Raw genomic sequence first — 9,244 nt, 5'->3', positions numbered from 1 at the left:
TCGATGCAGGCTGAGTTTTCAAGGTGGGGCCTGCAAGGCTGAACTCTAAATGGATCCTTTGCATGTCAGGGGGGTCCAGTAGCCCCTGAGATGGCCTACACCATGGTCCACTTGGATTCTTCATCAGATCCATCTTTAGGCTGACAGTGGCTGCCCAAGTAGCCCAGATGCATAGTATTCAGGGTTTTGGCTAAGCTTGGGAGTTGGTTTCAGCCACATGCAGGGCTGGAACAGCATGCCAAATCAGGGTCCAGGGCTGCAATCATCTAGGGTTAGGGTTGTGCAGCCAGGTTCACATCCAGGGTTCCAAATCACAGGATAATAGGGCCATCTGGCAATGCAGGTGGGCACACACAGATTTCGGCCATAGGAACAGCATAACTAAATGTTTAAATTACATAAAAATTCCAGATCTTCCATGCATAAGGTCTGCATGGTTGATCTGGACCAAATCTGGACAAACCCCAGCTAGTCTGGGCTACCCAAGAAGCAAAAACACAGCATACACAGAGGGGGATTGGGAACAGCAGGTGAGAATAGGTATTTTTATACTTGAAATGGCTGAGGGTGAACTCGGATGCATCAGGGATGGGTGGCAGCACCTCCCTCCTCCTTCCTTTCCTTCTCCCTTCTCCTTCTTCTTCCTTTTTCTCTCCTTTTTCTTCTCTTTCTCTCCTCTCAGTTTCAGCAGGAAATAAGAGCTCTAAATGAGCTCAGGCCTGCCTATTTATTGGCCCAAGACCAACTAAGGTCTGTTAGGTCACTAAGTCCCTTTTGAAAATCAGATTTTAACTTGATTCTGATTGATTCTGGGCTCACTGGTGGGGTCCACAGTGAACTGAGAGCATGAGGTGGTCGCTCAGACTCCCCTCTATCAATGGAGGGTACCCATGTTCATGTTGGGTGGTCCCCACAATTATAATAATTAAAAATAATCAAAATCAGCCACTGGGTGATGTCACTGGGCCTTGATGCATCGCCCAGTGCCATGGCCCAGAGAATTCCAGCAACTGAAACTCGAAAGGGCCTGCACAGGGGTTTGACCCTAAGTCAGGGTATTGTCCCCACATGCCCATTAGGGGTTTTTGGCACATTTTCCATAGGTGGGTCCCACCATTATTGGGAGGAGAGAGATTACCTGGGATCCAAGTCATACATCAGGCTGTGAGCTGCACAGTTGCAAGGATTTGCTATCCATGTTCTAACAGGTATATAGGGAAACCTGTTCAAAGTATTCTCATTGTATTCATTGAGTGGAGTGATGCTCCACAGTGATCCTGGTTGCCGGGACAAGGGTTCCTGCCCTTCAATCAAAACTCCAGTCAGTCAGGGGCAGGGTTTGACATTTCTCCCCACCTTACAAAAATTTCATCCTCGAAATTTGCTCACCTTGTAATCCAGAGAGTTGAGGATATTTCTCCTTTATTTCTTCCTCACGTTCCCATGAAGCTTCTTCTGCTAGATTGTTTCCCCATCAAACTTTCACGAAAGCGACGGTGCGATTACGGAGGTTATGCTCCTTTCTATCCAATATCTCTGTGGGGTGTTCTTCATAGGTCATATCCACGTGCAACTATTCAGGTTCAGTGGATAGTACATGCGTCGGATTGTTTATATACTTCCTCAACATCGACACATGAAAAACATCATGGATGCCTGACAAGGATGGTGGTAGAGCCAGCCAGTATGCTACGGGTCCTACTTTATTAAGAATTTCATATGGACCAATGAATCTTGGGCTCAACTTGCCTTTCTTGTTGAAATGTAGCAATCCTTTGGTTGGAGATACTCGAAGGAATACTTTTTCTCCGACTTCAAACTCAATATCTTTCCTTCGATTATCCGCATAACTTTTCTGTCTTGACTGGGCTGCCTTGATCTTCTCTCTTATGATATCCACCTTATCGCAGGTCGCTTGAATCATTTCGGGTTTGAGATATTTCCTCACCAACTTCATCCCAATAAAGCGAAGTTTGGCACTTCCTGCCATAGAGTGCTTCGAACGGTGCCATGACAATGGTGGAGTGGTAGCTATTATTGTATGCAAATTCCACCAGAGGTATGTGAGCATCCCAACTGTCATTCATTTCCAAAACACAGGCTCGGAGCATGTCCTCCATAGTCTGAATGGTTCTTTCTGATTGTCCGTCCATCTGCGGATGGAAAGCTGTACTAAGATTCAATTGAGATCCCAATGCCTTTTATAAACTTCTCCAAAACCTTGAAGTAAATTGAGGATCTCTGTCAAACACAATACTGACAGGCACGTCGTGTAAGCGGACTATGTTGTCAATGTATCTGGGCAAGCTTCTCCATTGGATAACTTATTTTGATCGGTATAAAGTGTGTCGCCTTTGTCAATCCGTCTACAATCACCCAAATTGGGTTCACTCCCTTCCTGGTGTTGGGCAAGTTTATCACAAAATTCATAGTGATTCTTTCCCACTTCCACTCAGGTATGGGAAGTGGCTGCAACAATCCGTACAGTCAGTGTCTCTCCACTTTCATTTGTTGACAGGTGAGGCACTTGGACATGTATATTGCTATGGTTGCTTTCATTCCCATCCACTAGTAATACTTCTTCAAATCTTTGTACATCTTTGTGCTTCCGGGGTGGATTGTATAGGGTGACCTGTGCGCCTCTTTAAGAATTCGATCTTGGACGTTAAAGTCATCAGGCATGCATAATCTATCTCGAAACTTCAATGCACCATCTTGGGCCAAGGAAAAATCTGGGTCCTTATGGACACTTTGTTGAACTTCCCAAATTATTTTGGCTAGCTTGGGATCCAATGGTTGTTTCGCAATTATTTCCTCTCGTATCGACGGTTGTAGGTTCATAGCTACTAATTGCATAGTTGTTCCTTCGATCACGAGTTCCAGATCAAATCTCCAAGCTTCTTTTATTAATTGCTTACTTACGACCAAAGATGCGAGGGACGCAATCTGAGATTTTCTACTTAATGCATCTGCCACAACATTGGCCTTATCGAGGTGGTACTGGATTTCACAATCATAGTCTTTCACCAATTCCAACCACCGTCTCTGTCTCATATTCAGCTTCTTCTGGGTGAAGAAATACTTCAGGCTTTTGTGATCGCTGAAGAACTCTTTTCATCGTATAGGTAATGTCGCCAGATTTTCAACGCGAAGACTACCGCTACCAACTCCAAATCATGAGTGGGGTAATTCTTCTCGTGTTCCTTCAACTGCCTGGAGGCGTATGCAACTACTTTACCTCTCTGCATCAGGATGCCACCTAAGCCTATTCTAGATGCATCCGTATATACCACCATTCCTCCGGTTCCATCTGAAATGGTCAAAACTGGAGCTATTACCAATCTGTTCTTCAATTCTTGAAAACTCTTCTCGCATGTCTCATTCCATTCAAACTTAGCACCCTTCCTCGTGAGTTTTGTTATGGGCGCCGAGATGCACGAGAATTCTCAATTAATCGGCGGTAATAACCAGCCAATCCTAAGAAACTTCAAATCTCGGTGGCATTTTTCAGAGTTTCCCACTCGAGAACTGCTTTCACTTTGCCGGGGTCTACTTTGATGCCTTCTTTAGTGACGATATGCCCCAGGAAACCAATTTGGTGAAGCCAAAATTTGCATTTGCTGAACTAGGCAAAGAGCTGGTGTTCCCGCAATCACTGCAACACTAAAGCAAGGTGTCGCGCGTGCTCTTCGTCATTCTTAGAGTACACCAGGATATCATCAATAAACACTATGACGAACTTATCCAGCACATCATGAAATACTCTATTCATCATATCCATGAACATTGCCGGGGGCGCTGGTTAATCCGAACGACAGAACTAAAAATTCATAGTGTCCGTATCGTGTTCAGAACGCCATTTTATGAATGTCACTGCTTTTGATCTTTAGTTGATGGTATCCTGACCTAAGATCAATCTTAGAGAAAACTCTTGCTCCTTGTAGCTGATCAAATAGGTCGTCAATACGCGGCAACGGATATCGATTCTTGATTGTTAGTTTATTCAACTCACGGTAGTCAATATACAGCCGCATGCTTCCATCTTTCTTCTTTACGAACAACATAGGTGCTCCCCAGGGTGATACACTGGGCCAAATGAATCCCTTCTTCAGCAGATCTTGGAGTTGAGCCTGCAACTCTTTCATGGTGCCATCCGGTATGGTGCCTTGGATACCGGTGCTGCACCAGGAATCAGATCAATCACGAACTCTATATCACGGTCCAGCGGTAGTTGAGTCAAATCTTCTAGAAATACATCAAGAAAGTCTCTGACAACATGGAGTTCCTCGAAGGATTTTATCTTCGCCTCTGTGTCTATCATAATGGCCAAAAAGCCTTGGCATCCATCATCAAGCAACTTCTGCACCTGAAGTGCAGACAATGTTATCCTTCTGGACTTCCTTCTTGGTTTACTTTGATAGGTGAAGTCTGACCCATCTTCCAATTTAAATTTTATCTTTTTCTCCGCACATAAGACGTTCGCACCATAGGCAGACAACCAATCCATGCCTAGTATTACGTCGAAATCATTTATATCCATCTTTATCAGTCGTGCGGTTAGATTCTTCCCACAAATTTTGATCTAATAAGGGTCATAAACCTCCTTCAATCTCACGACACTCCCTGTCGGTGTACTGACTACTAACTCGTGCCTGATGTCCCTTGGTTGATCTTCCATCTTACTCGCAAAGGTTGAGGAGAGGAAAGAGTGGGTTGCGCTCGAGTCAAATATTACTCGCGTGGGTATGGTTGAGACATTCAGGGTACCTAGGGTTTGTAGGTAATTTAGGTTACATGATGTAAGCCAATTATTCCTTATAGTCAAGTAGTGTTCAGCAACATACCTGTCAATATGTCGGGGTTCGCCTCACCTTCTTCATTTGTCAAAGCATACACCTTTCCTTGTGTTCGATTGTCCTGTAGCTGAAATGGCCTAGTGTAAGGCTGGTTTGATGAATTGTTGCCATATCCACGCGATCTGCAATCTCTGGCCATATGGCCTTCCTTGTTGCACAGATAGCACTTAAAGGGTGGAACTCCAGGTGTTGAGGCTTTGCTCGCTTGACTTGTTGCTGGTTGGGCTAGCAAAACTACTGTTGTCGCTTGACTCGTAGCAGGTTGAGCGGGTCGAGTGAATGTAGGGCGAAAATAATTCTGACCTACGCGAGCGCCTACGATACAGAGTCAAATTCGGACTTGATCTCGAACCCCTATAAAATTTACTCGGCCATCTAGAGGTTTGAAAATTATTTGGCCTTTTATTCAACCTAGATGATGTCACAGTCTTTTCTTTCTCTTTTTCCTTGAATCTATCCTCCATTGTCTTCGCCTTATCAACCATTTGAGCATAATCCTGAATATCCATAATTGACAAAACTGATCCAATCTCAGTTTTGAGTCCTTTCTCAAATTTCTTGGTCTTACTAACTTCCCCTTTCAGGTGCTCTGGGGCAAAATGGAACAGATCTTTAAATCGTTGTTGATAGTCCAGCACCAATTTATTTCCTTGCACTAGTGTGTTGAACTCAGCTTCTTTTCTATCCCTGAAACTCTCGGGAAAGTAGTTCTTGAAGAAAACTTCCTTAAATTGTTCCCACGTGGGATTTGGGTGAGCAGCTTCCAAATTAGGCCTAGTTGCCTTCCACCAAGCTTCGGCTTCATTCTGCAACTGATAACCCGCACAAATAATCTTTTGTGCGTCCGTGCACTTAAGTACTTCAAATGCTTTTTCCAGAGCACTAATCCATTGTTCCAGCTGCATTGCTTCAGAGGTTATTTTCAAAAATGCAGGCGGTTGAAGTTTCTTAAATCTCTCCATAACCTTGGCGGTGGGATTTTCCGCTAAGTGCTGAGGTACTGGTGGTAGAAATAGTATGGGTCGGTGTGGTGGTGGTGGTGGTGGTGCAGCGCGTTCATGCATCATGGTAGCAAACTGCGTAGACATCTGACCAAGCAACTCTTGTTGTTGTTACATGGTCCGCATCATCATGGTCATGAATGCAGTCACGTCGTTGGCTACCACACTTGGCTGAGGTGCTGCTGCAATAGCTTGTACAGCCGCTGGTGCTCCTGATGAAGCAACCGATGCTTCAGAGTTTTGAGCCTCAGTTCTATTAGGCAGCTCAACCTCCGATACAACTCTAGGTTGTTTACCTTTATGACCTCCACGAGAACTTCTAGTGTTAACCATTGTTGCTTCTCTGAAAAGAAGAGCGTGTTCAATATTCCCAATTTCATCTATGTGGATAAATAGTTGTTTCCTAACTAAGCAGGTACAAATCCAGTCCACAATTCCAATGAGTATCATGAGTCATACCAATAAGGTGGATTATTAGATTCATTTTCTTGGTTTGTTAAGTGATGTGTTTTATTGAATACTTTTGTGTCTCTCTTTCTTATGCATTTTATGTGTCAATACGCTATGCATGGCACTAATGAAAAAAATTTCAGATTTTAAATAAAAACTTTTAATTAATTACCTAATCTAGCAGGCAAGCATCTCCAACTTCTTCCCGGTCACAAACTCCATAGCCAGTAGGAATTCTATGTCAGCTCTTACTTCTTCAGCTAAAGTCATAAAATAGTCTCGCTCTTCAGGTCCACTAATGGCAACAATAGCCAAGTAAAATTCCAGTCGATTCTTAGCCCGGGGTAATACTAGTCGTATCCGTCTCAGTCTCTCTCGCAGGTGTCTAAGATAGATCATAATGCTAGGTCTCCAGCCTCAGGTAAGGTAATATCTATCACATAAAATGGTTCTAGGCATGAGGGCATACTTAATTAAAAGAATTGAGTACACAACTACTGAAACTTAAACAACTAAGATCTAAAAAACTAATTTTTGGGTTGGCTCGAGGTACCTTAGCGTCTAAGTGTTCGTTTGACTAGGAACCCTATTAGGTCCTATTCTCAATTATCCAAAGCCTTGGTTAGGATGAGATCTACTCTTCCCGTACTTACTAATCCCTTATTACAACATACTTACATATCTAAGTTCTATTTGCATAGCAGCACGCCAAACAATTCGTACATCATAATATCCAAACATGTCATAATTTGGGTAGTGCACACCTTAAGTTAGTATACACATTCATTTATATATATTAAATACTCATTATAAACATATCAACAAAAGTTCTATATTTTTTTTCACTCCTCAAATAGAAAATTTCACCCCCTTTTTGGGCTTAAGAAGTTTATGGTATTACATATTGTTTATTATATTATTTTTTTTTATATATATATTTTTTTTCAAAACCACCTGTGAAAGTTCATATTTTATGTTTATTGAGGTTAATATGGTCAATTCTCCAGTCCCTACTTGTAAATAGCTTAAAATAGCAAAGTTGCACACACTGGGCAATGCCCAGAGAATCGGGCACAGGATTTTTAAATCCAAGAATGTCCCACTTTGACTCCATTCTCCTCTAACCTCTTCTAAACACCTAGGGAATAGGCTTGGAGGGCAGTAGGACCTATTCCACACCAATTCTTCACAAACCCCCGCAATTTGCGCGAGCTTACACGTGTCTAGGTAAGTTTCTTCTCCACATTTACCTTTTTGATTATTTACTTTATTAAATCAGCTCCTAGATTAGGTTTTCTCTTTTCCTTTCCCTAACCTAACCACTTTTATTATTTTTTTTTTTTACTTCTTGTAGAAAATGTCTACAAGCCGCTGTACCACTCGAAAATCGGTAGCCCAAAAGAGGCTACGGGTCGAATCTGAGGAATCTTCCTTTTCTTTGGTTCCACCTTCATCCCCTAGAGATGATTCATCTTCAGACGAGAACCCGATTTTGACCATCATCTTTTCTCCAGGTTTGAGTATGCTAAGGAATGGAAGAACTTTGCTTCGGTGAAAATAGTGAATGGCCGGGTGGTGAGAGTTGAGGTCTTCGAGCAAAGATAACATCTATGCCCGATTTAATGCCCTCGGTTGGGCATCCATGTTATCCCCCACCGAGTCATGTTATCCCAACCTGGTTCGGTATTTCTACTATAACCTAGGGCCCTCTAGTGCACGGGGGGGGGGGGGGGGGGGGGGGGGGGGGGGGGGGGGGGGGGGGGTTGGGGGGGGGGGGGGGGGGGGGGGTTTGGTGGGGGGGGGGGGGGGGGGGGGGGGGGGGGGGGGGGGGGGGGGGGGGGGGGGGGGGGGGGGGGGGGGGGGGGGGGGGAGGGGGGGGGGGGGGGGGGGGGGGGGGGGGGGGGTGGGGGGTTTTGGGGGGGGGGGGGGGGGGGGGGGGGGTTTTGGTTGGGTGGGGGGGGGGGGGGGGGGGGGGGGGGGGGTTGGGGGGGGGGGGGGGGGGGGGGGGGGGGGGGGGGGGGGGGGGGGGGGGGGGGGGGGGGGGGGGGGGGGGGGGGGGGGGGGGGGGGGGGGGGGGGGGGGGGGGGGGGGGGGGGGGGGGGGGGGGGGGGGGGGGGGGGGGGGGGGGGGGGGGGGGGGGGGGGGGGGGGGGGGGGGGGGGGGGGGGGGGGGGGGGGGGGGGGGGGGGGGGGGGGGGGGGGGGGGGGGGGGGGGGGGGGGGGGGGGGGGGGGGGGGGGGGGGGGGGGGGGGGGGGCTTTGGGGGGGGGGGGGGGGGTTCGGGGGGGGGGGGGGGGGGGGGCTTTTGTGGGGGGGGGGGTTTGGGGTTTGCGGGGGGGTTCCGGCCCCCTCCCCAAACCCCTTCTCGGGGGGTTTTTTGGGGGGTGTGTTGTTTTTTTGGGGGGGTAAAATTTTTTTTTTTCTTTTTTTTTTTTTTTTTTTTTTTTTTTTTTTTTTTGTTTTTTTTTTTTTTTTTTTTGTTTATGCAATCAAACCTTTGTAACTATTGCTAAGTTAATGAAAATTTTGCATCTTTACTTAATTGCATCTACCTCCCCTATGGCTTTGAATTCTTACATGTTTTATTGTTTAAAGCTTATTAGTCCTAGTCTCGCAATCCATAATCGTAAGAAGAGCCTCACGCTCCGATACCAAGCTTGTCACACCCCAAACCACCCCTAGGAGGATTGGGTAGGTGACCCAAATTGCATATCGGCAATCTGCCAAATCCCACGGATCTAGAAGCGAGTGCTTACGATCATGGAACCACAATCATCTCTTCCAAAGGCAAGATCGTAGTGTCGCAGATAACTATAATTTAATAAACAAAAGGAAACGTAGCGATACGGGGAAACAAGTGATAATATTTACATATAAAAGGTTTACATTTCCCATCAACCCACACACAAAGAAAACAAGGAAGCAAAGTCGACAAGTAC

The sequence above is a fragment of the Telopea speciosissima genome, chromosome 6 (genome assembly GCF_018873765.1).
Source record: "Telopea speciosissima isolate NSW1024214 ecotype Mountain lineage chromosome 6, Tspe_v1, whole genome shotgun sequence".
NCBI lineage: Eukaryota > Viridiplantae > Streptophyta > Magnoliopsida > Proteales > Proteaceae > Telopea > Telopea speciosissima.
This window is presented reverse-complemented; position numbering follows the sequence as displayed.